The 15,318-nt window shown below is 38.1% G+C and overlaps 1 pseudogene; it reads left to right on the top strand.

Annotated features, from left to right (window-relative positions):
• Positions 1 to 1,891: 1,891 nt before the first annotated feature.
• LOC125099371 (uncharacterized) lies at positions 1,892 to 2,003 on the top strand (annotated as a pseudogene).
• The last annotated feature ends 13,315 nt before the right edge of the window (positions 2,004 to 15,318 follow it).

Genomic DNA, 15,318 nt, shown 5'->3' with positions numbered 1-15,318 from the left:
GAGTATTGTATTTTATTTGAAGTGTGCAATTAGTTTCATTATGCATATCTTTGGTGAAAAGCCAAAGAAAAACTGAATGAAAGGATGTTCTCTAATTTGTCACCTCTGTAATTAATTTTGCTCTTTTTATAGTAGTAGTTCGATGACTGCATACTTGAATTTGAAGGCTAGGAGAGGGGTAAGTAATCTCGACCATTTTGTACATATTGCATTTTGGGAGAGAACTGTGAATTGATAAAATACAGAGAATATACATATAAGTACACGGACACATACAGGTATATTTATTTAAGTGTGTATGTCTCATAAATGGATGTGATCCAACATACACACACACACACACACACACACCCTGGTACTCATTACAATCACTACAGACACATAAAAATTCAAGAATTTAAGTAACAGTGGTTATTAAAAGGAAAATTCCCTAACCAACACCATCTATTCACCTTTCAAATTAGCATTTCGGGTGTCAAAAGGTAAAGGAAAAGATGGTAAATATTATTTTTCCAAAAATTCCATTTTGAGGCACTTGGGTGGCTTATTCAGTTAAGCATCTGTCTCTTGATTTTGGCTCAAGTCATGATCTCGGGGTCCTGGGATGAACCCTCTGTAGGGCTCTGCACATGGCAGGGAGTCTGCTTGATGATTATCTCCTTCTACTTTTACCCTTCTCACTGCTCACACACACATGCTTGTTCTCTCTCTCTCTCAAATGAGTAGATAAATCTTTTTTAAAAATTCCATTTTGAACTTGCCTCTAAAATATTAAACTGTATTTCAAAATACATGTTTTAATTAACTATGCATACAGAAGTATATGCTTTGTCCAAGACCTTATAAATAAGCATATCAAAGCTACAAAGAGCATATAAAAGGCCTACTATACATTTTCCTATTCCTTTTACATTAGCCCCTTTGACTTGCTTTTTTTTTTTAATGTTTTATCTTCTGTTTCACACAGAAGCTCCTCATAATGATCTCAGTTCATCTTTGTGTTAAGAATGTTTGCATGTATTTATATGGCTGTGACTCTACATTCTATCTCTCAGACAGAACTCACATTTAATTCATGTTCTTTTCATAGCTATGGGATAAGGAATTTCTACAACTTTCTCTGGTCCAGCATGTTTCACCTGTAAGAGGTAGAATCAACTTCATTCCATGAGTAGTGTGTGTTTTTTCTGTTATATACTCACTGTCTTTCTGCAAAGACTACCAAAAGCTGTTGGCTTTTATCTGGCAGAGGCAACAATATACTTTCTCTGCCTTGCCTCAGTGTTATGCCAAATCTTCCACTCTCTGCCATAATTTAGACTATGGAGATGTTCATTTCCTCGGCATCCCAGGAAACACCACACTGGTCTACCACACTGTGAGCATCATACTGATTTGACATGATAAGTAGAAAGAAGAAAACACGAAGTATCACAGATGCCTTTGTCAAACATGATTGTCCCAGATGGTGGGAAATCAACCATGAAACTTGAGGGGGTACCACTGGAAGCATTAGACTGCTGGGGTATTCTTTCTTTCTTTCTTTCTTTCTTTCTTTCTTTCTTTCTTTCTTTCTTTCTTTCGTTCTTTCTTTTTTTTTTTTTCTGGGGTATTCTTTCTATAGGAAAAGATTGTTGTATCCTACCATGCCTATCATTAAGAAGAGATATCTTCAGATTTTAGAGGAAATATATCAGTTTCAAGTGCGCTGCTCTGATTCATTTAAGAAGTAATAGTATAAGGCTGCTAGTTTTGAGTGGGATCCAAAGGAAGATCAGTATCAGGAGCAAGTCCAGGCCAATTATTTCACCACTTGGCTCTCAAATACTTGAAGTGTGAGTGACAAATAGTGACACTGTATGGAGCTCTAATAAGAATGATACCACAATCAATCGCTTCTCGGCCTTTTGGCTAAGATCAAGTGAAGAATTATACCACAATCAGTTTTGAATAAAGCTGCATCTTCTGCAGATTATATTCTTTTCTTCATTGGAGAAATATCTCCTCACTTCTTACTAAGACTTAACAAGAGCTAAACCCATAGCTATGGCACAAGTGAACTTCACATTATGAAATATTCCTGGGCACATCACGTGCTAAGGTAGAACGTACACCAGCGATCTATGACCAAGTGGAATGGCCTAATGAGATGTAGGAATCTAGGAGTTCTGAAGTCACAAAGAATTTATATGAGAAGTGGTTCAGACCCTCTGGCATTGTATGCTGTATTGCCTTCTCTTCAATCAACATTAACATCTCATAGGGATTTTCCCAATATATGCATTGAATTGTTGATCATTTTTTGTTTCTGTTTTTATCATAGTTAGAATACAGGAGTTCAAAACCCAACATGTAGAATTGGGATGTCTCTCCTCACTCTTTCAGGGAAAAGCATTGTTTTGAAATATGTGTTACTATTCTTAAAATATGCTATATTTCTCAGATTTGGCATCAATATAGACGGTCTTTGCTTCTTTTTGTGTGTTTCTGATAATATAATTATATTCATTATTTATTGGCTAATCAGTCAACAAAAAAAGTCCCAAACTATTTTATCATGCTCAAATTATTCACTAGTGTTGTTACTTAAAATTTTTTATTTTAGATATACATGTATATTTAGGTATATAAATATCCTTATGCTACTTTGATATCTTTTTTATTTTTTGAATTTTATTTTATTTTATTTCAGTGTTCCAAAATTCATTGTTTGTGCACCACACCCAGTGCTCCATGCAATACATGCCCTCCACAATACCCACCACCAGGCTCACCCCAACTCCCACCCCTTCCATAACCCTCAGTTTGTCTCTCAGAGTCCACAGTCTCTCATGGTTTGTCTTCCCCACCGATTTCCCCCAACTCACTTCTCTTCTCCATCTCCCACTGTCCTCCATGTTATTCCTTATGCTCCAAAAGTAAGTGAAACCATATAATTGACTTTCTCTGCTTGACTTATTCCACTCAGCATAAACTCTTCCTATCCCATCCATGTTGATACAAAAGTTGGATATTCATCCTTTCTGATGAAGGCATAATAGTCTATTGTATATAGGGGCCATATCTTCTTTATCCATTTGTCCACTGAAGGGCATCTTGGTTCTTTCCACAGTTTGGCAACTGTGACCATTGCTGCTATGAATATTAGGGTACAGATGGCCCTTCTTTTGACTACATCTGTATCTTTGGGGCAAATACCCAATTGTGCAATTGCAGAGTCATAGGAAAGCTCTATTTTTAATTTCTTAAGGAATCTCCACACTGTTTTCCCAAGTGGCTGCACCAACTTGCATTCTCACCAATAGTGTAAGAAGGCTCCCCTTTCTCCACATCCTTTCCAACACTTGTTGTTTACTGTCTTGTTGATTTTGGCCATTTTAACTGGTGTAAGGTGGTATCTCAATGTGATTTTGATTTGAATCTCCCTGACAGCTAATGATGATGAACATTTTTTCATGTGTCTGTGAGCCATTTGTATGTCTTCTTTGGAGAAGTGTCTGTTCATGTCTTCTGACTTTGATTTCAATTAATCCCATATTGCAAAACTATGCTTTATTTTAACACTTTGTTCTTGTGTTTCATCCATCTTGGTTTTATAATTTCATTTAAATAGACAAATTTCAAAGCAAACTTGACTCATATTTGACTCCCAGAAAATACTGTAGATTATTCCTCTTGTTTCCTACTGGTTTAATTACTCAGTCTTTCTCAGGAGTTTGGTTTTATATCAAGTGGTTTTTCTATCTTTGAAAAAAATTCTATGCTTTTCCTATGGAGATATGGCATATGGCCCATTTTAGAATTTTTTTTTTTTCACTCCTTTCAATATACTGTGATTTGTTAAGACTTTGGTATAAACACTGGAATGAAGTAAGTCTCTTCCTGAATCTGAAATTCTGAAATTCCATGATCTGAATATGAACAAGGGAGTATTCTTCCCACCTTTCAAATTATTGTCCCAAGTAATGAGCATTCTGTTTTGTTCTGGTTTCAGATCATCTAGAGTGAAAAGAAGCCCTTACAAGACTTCATGTTATCCACTTACCTCAGTAAGACCCTGCTATAAATTCTAAACATAAGGATAAATAACATTTAGGGAATAGTCATAGTTTAATTGTATTTTTTATGTCAGATTATTTATATGGTGATGAGGTGCCTTAATGTTCTCTAACCTCTCTTAAATATCAAAACTTCTCATTAGGGCTTTTAATAACTGAAATTTTTACAGTGAACCTCACAAGAGAGTTTTTATATTTAAACAAGGATGGTAGCTAAATGAATGAGGAGTGATATTTGAAACACCATCAAAGCTTCAGGGGAAAGGTTTTTGTGTTATAAAATTTTAATACCTCTGTAAAATTCTAGTCTAAGAAATGCACCATATTGTTAGGAAATTATCATTGTCAGAATGGAAGTATACAGCATTACACTCATCTTAAGGATATTTTTTGGTCACAGAACAAATGTATATTTAGAATTTATGAATTCATTGTGTTTAACAAAGGTGAGATAATACATAATCTTTTAGTATTTGTTAATCATCTATGTTACAGAAATCTCGTAAAAGTTTCATCCCAATCATATATATTTGGAATGATTGAAGAATGACTTAAAATCTTCTCCAATTATTTAGAAATCAATTTAATGATAATTCAGCAAACATTTTATTGTCTTTGCTGAAGTTCGATACTCTCTTGGCTTCAGGGAATAAAGAGAGGCTATATAGAATAGAAAAAGAGAAGGAAGAGAGATAAAGCACTAAAGTAATCATGGCATCAAGACAATTTTGATAACAGAAAATACTCCTGAATGTAGGATAAATGAATTTGGAGTAGAAGTTAAGGACCATGAATATGTTTGGGTTGGTCACAGAGGGAGAAAAGATCTAAGCAGAATGTTGAACAAATATGAAGTTGCTAGTTTGATACAATGGAAAAGAACATTCTAGTTAGGAGAAAACATGTAAAAAAAAAAAAAAAAACCCAGATCTGTGAACTGAAGTGGTTTAATGTGTTAATTAAATAACCAGTAGTTGCCTCAGGTCCCGCAGGATCGCAGAAGGATCGGGGGTGTCTCAGTGTCGCAGAGCTTACCGGTATTAGAACGGGGAAGCCGGCTGCAGAGACAGAGCCGAGGAGTGACTCTCAGCTCAGGGTTGCCTTGAACCGGTCGCAGGCTCGGTCAGCTCGGAGCGCGGCCGGAGGCCAGGGTGACGAGAGTCATTTGGCACTGTTCTCTGAGGGCGCACTGAGGAGTGGGGCCCCGGGCTCTCGGCTCCTCCGGGCCGGAGACCGGGAGGCCGCCATCTTTATTCCCGTCCTCCGGACTCTACGGAAAGCGCTCAGGGAACAAAAGCTCCCGAAAGCGAACCCGAGCGGATTACTCAGCGCGGCCCCGGGTAAGGGCGGTGCAACGCCGCCTGGGGCAAAGACGCTTGAGAATCACTACAACGGGCCCCTCCCCCAGAAGATCTACGGGAAACCCAGCCAGGACCAAGTTCACCTACCAAGGAGAATGGCGGAATTCCAGAGGAGAAGAAAGCAAAGCACGGAACTCATGGCTTTCTCCCCATGATTTTTTAGCCTTGCAGTTAATTTAATTTTTTTTTCTTTTTCAATTTTTTTTTTCTTTTTCTCTTCTTCTGCTAAAATTTTTTTTAACTTTTACCATTTTCTTTTTTTTAACGTTTTTTAAATAGTTTATCTAATATATATATATTTTTTCCTCTTTTTATATTTTTTTCTTTATCGGCTTTCTTTTTTTTAATAGTTTTTTTTTTTTCTTTCTTTCTGAACCCCTTTTATCCCCTTTCTCCCCCCTCACAATTCAGGATCTCTTCTGATTTGGCTAAAGCATATTTTCCTGGGGTTGTTGCCACCCTTTTAGTATTTTACTTGCTCCTTCATAAACTCTTATCTGGACAAAATGACAAGGCGGAAAAATTCACAACAAAAAAAAGAACAAGAGGCAATACCAAAGGCTAGGGACCTAATCAATACAGACATTGGTAATATGTCAGATATAGAGTTCAGAATGATGATTCTCAAGGTTCTAGCCGGGCTTGAAAAAGGCATGGAAGATATTAAAGCAACCCTCTCGGGAGATATAAAAGCCCTTTCTGGAGAAATAAAAGAACTAAAATCTAACCAAGTTGAAATCAAAAAAGCTATTAATGAGGTGCAATAAAAAATGGAGGCTCTCACTGCTAGGATAAATGAGGCAGAAGAAAGAATTAGCGATATAGAAGACCAAATGACAGAGAATAAAGAAGCTGAGCAAAAGAGGGACAAACAGCTACTGGACCACGAGGGGAGAATTCGAGAGATAAGTGACACCATAAGACGAAACAACATTAGAATAATTGGGATTCCAGAAGAAGAGGAAACAGAGAGGGGAGCAGAAGGTATATTGGAGAGAATTATTGGAGAGAATTTCCCCAATATGGCAAAGGGAACAAGCATCAAAATCCAGGAGGTTCAGAGAACCCCCCTCAAAATCAATAAGAATAGGTCTACACCCCGTCACCTAATAGTAAAATTGACAAGTCTTAGTGACAAAGAAAAGATCCTGAAAGCAGCCCGGGAAAAGAAGTCTGTAACGTACAATGGTAAAAATATTAGATTGGCAGCAGACTTATCCACAGAGACCTGGCAGGCCAGAAAGAGCTGGCATGATATATTCAGAGTACTAAATGAGAAAAACATGCAGCCGAGAATACTATATCCAGCTAGGCTATCATTGAAAATAGACGGAGAGATTAAAAGCTTCCAGGACAAACAAAAACTGAAAGAATTTGCAAATACCAAACCAGCTCTACAGGAAATATTGAAAGGGGTCCTCTAAGCAAAGAGAGACCCTCAAAGTAGTAGATCAGAAAGAAACAGAGACAATATACAATAACAGTCACCTTACAGGCAATACAATGGCACTAAATTCATATCTCTCAATACTTACCCTGAATGTTAATGGGCTAAATGCCCCAATCAAAAGACACAGGGTATCAGAATGGATCAAAAAACAAAAACCATCTATATGTTGCCTACAAGAAACTCATCTTACACCCGAAGACACCTCCAGGTTTAAAGTGAGGGGGTGGAAAAGAATTTACCATGCTAATGGACATCAGAAGAAAGCAGGAGTGGCAATCCTTATATCAGATCAATTAGATTTTAAGCCAAAGATTATAATAAGAGATGAGGAAGGACACTATATCATACTCAAAGGAACTGTCCAACAAGAAGATCTAACAATTTTAAATATCTATGCCCCTAACGTGGGAGCAGCCAACTATATAAACCAATTAATAACAAAATCAAAGAAACACATCGACAAGAATACAATAATAGTAGGGGATTTTAACACTCCCCTCACTGAAATGGACAGATCATCCAAGCAAAAGATCAACAAGGAAATCAAGGCCTTAAATGACACACTGGACCAGATGGACATCACAGATATATTCAGAACATTTCATCCCAAAGCAACAGAATACACATTCTTCTCTAGTGCACATGGAACGTTCTCCAGAATAGATCACATTCTTGGTCCTAAATCAAGTCTCAACCGGTATCAAAAGATTGGGATCATTCCCTGCATATTTTCAGACCACAATGCTCTAAAGCTAGAACTCAATAACAAGAGGAAATTTGGAAAGAACCCAAATACATGGAGACTAAACAGCATCCTTCTAAAGAATGAATGGGTCAACCAGGAAATCAAAGAAGAATTGAAAAAAATTATGGAAACAAAGGATAATGAAAACACAACAGTTCAGAATCTGTGGGACACAACAAAGGCAGTCCTGAGAGGAAAATATATAGCGGTACAAGCCTTTCTCAAGAAACAAGAAAGGTCTCAGGTACACAACCTAACCCTACACCTAAAGGAGCTGGAGAAAGAACAAGAAAGAAACCCTAAACCCAGCAGGAGAAGAGAAATCATAAAGATCAGAGCAGAAATCAATGAAATAGAAACCAAAAAAACAATAGAACAAATCAACGAAACGAGGAGCTGGTTCTTTGAAAGAATTAATAAGATTGATAAACCCCTGGCCAGACTTATCAAAAAGAAAAGAGAGAGGACCCAAATAAATAAAATCATGAATGAAAGAGGAGAGATCACAACGAACACCAAAGAAATACAGACAATTATAAGAACATACTATGAGCAACTCTACGCCAACAAATTTGACAATCTGGAAGAAATGGATGCATTCCTAGAGACATATAAACTACCACAACTGAACCAGGTAGAAATAGAAAGCCTGAACAGACCCATAACCAGTAAGGAGATTGAAACAGTCATCAAAAATCTCCAAACAAACAAAAGCCCAGGGCCAGACGGCTTCCCGGGGGAATTCTACCAAACATTTAAAGAAGAACTAATTCCTATTCTCCTGAAACTGTTCCAAAAAATAGCAATAGAAGGAAAACTTCCAAACTCATTTTATGAGGCCAGCATCACCTTGATCCCAAAACCAGACAAGGATCCCAACAAAAAAGAGAAGTACAGACCAATATCCTTGATGAACACAGATGCAAAAATTCTTGCCAAAATACTAGCCAATAGGATTCAACAGTACGTTAAAAGGATTATTCACCACGACCAAGTGGGATTTATTCCAGGGCTGCAAGGCTGGTTCAACATCCGCAAATCAATCAATGTGATACAACACATTAATAAAAGAAAGAACAAGAACCATATGATACTCTCCATAGATGCTGAAAAAGCATTTGACAAAGTACAGCATCCCTTCCTGATCAAAACTCTTCAAAGTGTAGGGATAGACGGCACATACCTCAATATTATCAAAGCCATCTATGAAAAACCCACCGCAAATATCATTCTCAATGGAGAAAAACTGAAAGCTTTTCCGCTAAGGTCAGGAACACGGCAGGGATGTCCGTTATCACCACTGCTATTCAACATAGTACTAGAAGTCCTAGCCTCAGCAATCAGACAACAAAAGGAAATTAAAGGCATCCAAATCGGCAAAGAAGAAGTCAAACTATAACTCTTCGCAGATGATATGATACTCTATGTGGAAAACCCAAAAGACTCCACTCCAAAACTGCTAGAACTTGTCTAGGAATTCAGTAAAGTGTCAGGATATAAAATCAATGCACAGAAATCAGTTGCATTTCTCTACACCAACAACAAGACAGAAGAAAGAGAAATTAAGGAGTCCATCCCATTTACAATTGCACCCAAAACGATAAGATACCTAGGAATAAACCTAACCAAAGAGACTAAGAATCTATACTCAGAAAACTATAAAGTACTCATGAAAGAAATTGAGGAAGACACAAAGAAATGGAAAAATGTTCCATGCTCCTGGATTGGAAGAATAAATATTGTGAAAATGTCTATGCTACCTAAAGCAATCTACACATTTAATGCAATTCCTATCAAAGTACCATCCATTTTTTTCAAAGAAATGGAACAAATAATCCTAAAATTTATATGGAACCAGAAAAGACCTCGAATAGCCAAAGGAATATTGAAAAAGAAAGCCAAAGTTGGTGGCATCACAATTCCGGACTTCAAGCTCTATTACAAAGCTGTCATCATCAAGACTGCATGGTACTGGCACAAAAACAGACACATAGATCAATGGAACAGAATAGAGAGCCCAGAAATGGACCCTCAACTCTATGGTCAACTCATCTTCGACAAAGCAGGAAAGAATGTCCAATGGAACAAAGACAGCCTCTTCAATAAATGGTGTTGGGAAAATTGGACAGCCACATGCAGAAAAATGAAATTGGATCATTTCCTTACACCACACACGAAAATAGACTCAAAATGGATGAAGGATCTCAATGTGAGAAAGGAATCCATCAAAATCCTCGAGGAGAACGCAGGCAGCAACCTCTTCGACCTCAGCCGCAGCAACATCTTCCTAGGAACATCACCAAAGGCAAGGGAAGCAAGGGCAAAAATGAACTTTTGGGATTTTATCAAGATCAAAAGCTTTTGCACAGCAAAGGAAACAGTTAACAAAACCAAAAGACAACTGACAGAATGGGAGAAGATATTTGCAAATGACATATCAGATAAAGGGCTAGTGTCCAAAATCTATAAAGAACTTAGCAAACTCAACACCCAAAGAACAAATAATCCAATCAAGAAATGGGCAGAGGACATGAACAGACATTTCTGCAAAGAAGACATCCAGATGGCCAACAGACACATGAAAAAGTGCTCCATATCACTCGGCATCAGGGAAATACAAATCAAAACCACCATGAGATATCACCTCACACCAGTCAGAATGGCTAAAATTAACAAGTCAGGAAATGACAGATGCTGGCGAGGATGCGGAGAAAGGGGAACCCTCCTACACTGTTGGTGGGAATGCAAGCTGGTGCAACCACTCTGGAAAACAGCATGGAGGTTCCTCAAAATGTTGAAAATAGAACTACCCTATGACCCTGCAATTGCACTGCTGGGTATTTACCCTAAAGATACAAACATAGTGATCCGAAGGGGCACGTGCACCCGAATGTTTATAGCAGCAATGTCTACAATAGCCAAACTATGGAAAGAACCTAGATGTCCATCTACAGAAGAATGGATAAAGAAGATGTGGTATATATACACAATGGAATACTATGCAGCCATCAAAAGAAATGAAATCTTGCCATTTGCGATGACGTGGATGGAACTAGAGGGTATCATGCTTAGCGAAATAAGTCAATCAGAGAAAGACAACTATCATATGATCTCCCTGATATGAGGGAGAGGAGATGCAACATGGGGGGTCGAGGGGGTAGGAGAAGAGTAAATGAAACAAGATGGGATTGGGAGGGAGACAAACCATAAGTGACTCTTAATCTCACAAAACAAACTGAGGGTTGATGGGGGGAGGGGGTTGGGAGAGGGGGGTGGGGTTATGGATATCGGGGAGGGTATGTGCTATGGTGAGTGTTGTGAAGTGTGTAAACCTGGCGATTCGCAGACCTGTACCCCTGGGGATAAAATATATGTTTATAAAGCTGTAAAAAAAAAAAAAAAAAAAAAAAAAAAAAAAAAAGAAAGAAAGGATGAATCCCCAAGTTTTGTAGCAACATGGACGGGACTGGAAGAGATTATGCTGAGTGAAATAAGTCAAGCAGAGAGAGTCAATTATCATATGGTTTCACTTATTTGTGGAGCATAACAAATAGCATGGAGGACAAGGGGAGATGGAGAGGAGAAGGGAGTTGAGGGAAATTGGAAGGGGAGGTGAACCATGATAGACTATGGACTCTGAAAAACGATCTGAGAATTTTGAAGGGGTGGGGGGTGGGAGGTTGGGGGCACCAGGTGGTGGGTATTGTAGAGGGCACGGATTGCATGGAGCACTGGGTGTGGTGCAAAAATAATGAATACTGTTATGCTGAAAAAAATAAAAAAAAAAAATAAAAAAAATAACCAGTAGTTTAGTGATGGTGCAACCAGAATGAAAAAGAAGCAAAAAGAAACAAATCTGGAAGACCAGCAAAGAAGACTGTAAAAGGCCATATTTAACCATCTATTTATATTTCTGTTATTGAATTATGAGCCATGCTAAGGGCTTACACTTTGTGTTTAATTCTAAGGGAGTTTTTTCTGAGTTCTGCCCTTACTGTCCATGAAATGGATTCTGGATTAATAAGAGACATATGGGAGAGAGGGAGACCAATGAGGAGTCACCTGTTACTTAATACTAAATTATAAAACAGTTATACAGCACCTTTATATTATCATAGAGTACCTTATATGTTGGATTTTATCATATTATAGTATATTACAGTGTGGTGTATATATACAGTATATACTCTTTTGTAATACTATATATGTCATCTGTTCTATATAGTACTACTTGGACTTTACATATAGTAGAGAGCATCATACCCATTCCATTTGTTATAAAGTATATAATTTATATTCCATTCTTAATATACACTCTAATTGTAATTATATAATATATATATATAATATATATTACATATATATAATAATTTTTTTTGTGGTACATGGGTACCACATCACTTTATTTTCCAACTTGACTCCTGGACAATGGGAATTCAGTTACTCACTTTTCTGGCTACCTTAAGGTCCCTCGCTGATGGGGCACAGGCTCGGAGGAGAGGCTCAACAGAAAGATGGGATTCCCCAAGAGCCAACCAGGCTGGGAGAGGACTGAAAGGTCTACAGCAGATGGACCAAGCACCAGCAGAAGCTCGAAGCGCCCTCCCCCAAGCCCTTTACCACACTCCTTGCAAGGGACAGGCCGGCACCTCAGTGACCCAGCTCAGGGCCCTCCCTCAGAGATTCTTCCTATATACCCTCACTTGTCATGCTAAGCCTGGCACCCTCTCTTATATAAGTATACTTATATACTATTTTAATAGTATATTATGAAATATAAGGTACCACCTATATTATGAAGTATATATAATATGCATTCAGAAAGTTGTATTTAAAAATATTATCCCCTGGGGCACCTGGGGGCTCAGTCGGTTCAACATCAGACTCTTGGTCATGATCTCAGGCTCATGAGATGGAGCCCTGGCATCAGGCTCCACAATCAGAGCAGCACAATCCTTCCCCATCTGTCCTTCCCCCTCACTCACCCTCTCTCAAATAAATAAAGTAATTAAATCTTTAAAAAAGAGAAAAAGAAATATTGCCCCCCAAATATTAAAGGTAGCAATTATCTTTGGGTAATATATTTTTTTAAATTCTTCTTGTACTTTTTAAAGTTATTTTAACTTTTTTCAGTGAATGTGTATGATTTTTTTAAAAATTGATTTTTTAGGAATAAAGTCAGCAATCTTAACTTAGAGTTAACTGCAGGTGAAGAAGTGCAGAGTATAACAGGCATTTTGAATGGAAAAGTGGCAATGCTTATGTTTAATCAGACATGGGCGCTAAGAGACTAGGATTTCTGCAGGATTTCCATAGGTTTCTGCTCAACGTGAGAAAATCAGTCAGCAGGTTCAGGAGGAACTAGGTAGTGTAGAGGAGACAGATGGGCTAGAAGAAATGGAGAGAAGGGGGAACCTGAAGTGCACAAGGAACATTAATGAGAAGATATCCAATTAAATATCTAGGCCTGGGGGTGGGGGGAATAGGCCTGGGCCTCAGGCTAGAGAATGCAGCTAGAAATATAATTTAGGGAACTGTCAAAATATGTTAATTTGTATACTTTTACCAATAGAACTGTGATATACATTGTTATTTAAATTTTTGTCTTAATTTTACTAGGTGTTATAGCCTCAATGTGTAAACCTCCCCAGCATTCAAACCCTAACCCCCAGCACCTCAAATGTGACTGTTTTGCAAATAAGGCCTTTAAGGAAGTAATTAAAGTTAAATGAACTCCAAAGGATGGGGCCCTAATGCAATAAGACAGATGTCTTTACAAGAAGAGGAAGAAACACTAGAGTTCTCTCCCATGCGCTGCTCATACAGAGAAAATGTAGAAAGTGGCCATCTGCAAGCCAGAAGAGAGGCCTCACCAGCAATCATTTTCTCCCACCTTGATCTTGGACTTCTAGCCTTCAGAACTTTGAGGAAGTAAATTTCAGTGGTTTAAGCCACTAGCTTGTGATATCTTGTTATGGACACCAGAGCTGACTAATAACCTTGGAGAAGTGTCAGAAATTACTCTGCCTGTCAAGTTTCCCAGGAACGGTGTAGTGTAGGTCTTTTCAGTGAATAGTTTTAAGTGTTCACTTATTTCTCAGGAGAAACTGAGGCAGAATTGTTAAACACCATGACTATAGCCACATCAACAGTAAGGAGTAGAGTAGGGATCCTAGTCCAAGACATTTGATTCTACTCTAGACCAGAAATACTTCCTTTAACCTCACCAAGTGAGGATGATAAACAATGTTACAGTGTACTATAAGAAGGACTGGAAGTGACTATTAGAACTTATTCTGTAGCCTCTGTATAATTAAATTTATGCAAGAACAAATAACAAACTATACATTGTTCAAATATATAAATAATAAATGCATAAATGCAGCAAGGCTATATGTAATGTACTTCTCAGCAATAAGAATGTGATAAAAAATAAGTTCGGTTGGGGGCCACTTGGATGGTTCAGTTGGCTGAGCAACCAGCTCTTGATTTCAGTTCAGGTCACGATCTCAGGATCCTGGGATCACCATTCAGCAGGGTGTCTGCTTCCCTTTTTTTCTCTCTCTGCCCCTCCCCTGGCTTATGCACTCTTTCTCTCTCTCACTCTAAAATAAATAATTCTTTAAAAGGAAAAACAAAATAAAGGGTCAGTTGGAATTATAGGTATGAAAAAGATGGCCACGTAAAAGTGATACAGTGAGATGAGAAGTGTGAAGAGAGACTTGGCTGCCTCCAAGTCAATAGGTAAGCAAAGGAATGGGACCCAGGCAGAAGAGAAGACCAAGAGGGGAAAGAATTGGGCTAGAATTTGTGAGAAGTGAAAAAGAAGTTTCTAGGAGGGTGGAGGGGTAATTTTTCTTCCTTTGCCTAAGTTGAATTAAGAAAACACATAAGTAGATGTTGGAACACTCCTTTTTGGTTTTGATTCTGAGTGGATTCTGATGTCATTTTGATCCCATTTTGCTGCTGCTAGAAAGTGGGTTAAGAAAGGAGTAAAGGTTGTTGGGTGAATCTCATCCTCAGTGTGCCATAGAAGACCGCTGTAACAGCCTTGGCTTCATGACACCAGACAGGGGGAAGGGAACAGTACTGCACTATTCGTGGAGATACCATGTTTCTCTGACTGCCCTGTATTATACTACAAGTACAGTAGTTTTTACTTTCCCAAACTGGGAACAGTTCCAGAGGAATGCATCTGGATAGCATTTGCCCATTACCCTCCCCAGAAAAGAATTAGTCAGCAAGGACCCTATTCATAAAAACAAATTCCATCCATTTCTGCTTGAATGTCACGTCTTTATGTGGCAAAGTGTGGAGTGAAACCCTTTTTCTACATAAAGAATGCTTTTTTGTGATTAATGGATCTCCCTCCCCCCACTATGTAAGTAGACACCTCCTGATTATATACCTGAGGGAGCTCAAAGATTACAGACACCGTGAGAGGGGTTTCGTGTGGTGTTTCTGGACTGAATTGTATCTTTTCTGAAAATGGAAAATATAGTAAGGATTGGTTTCAAGAGAAATGTGTGCTTTCCAAACTACAGAAGGTATATAACAGGATATTCTGAATGTGGGAGTGTAAAAACTGAAGCTCATGTTCCTAAATCAGGTGAAAATTTTAAGAATCATTTCTATTAGCAATGCGTAGATTCCAGGCTCTCAATCTGGTGAATTACTTCACAAAATTCTATTTCCCAGAAGTGA

This window comes from Lutra lutra, chromosome 4 (genome assembly GCF_902655055.1).
Source record: "Lutra lutra chromosome 4, mLutLut1.2, whole genome shotgun sequence".
In the NCBI taxonomy this organism is placed as follows: Eukaryota; Metazoa; Chordata; class Mammalia; order Carnivora; family Mustelidae; genus Lutra; species Lutra lutra.
Note: the sequence above shows the minus strand (reverse complement) of the source record. Positions and strands in the feature narration are given on the sequence as shown.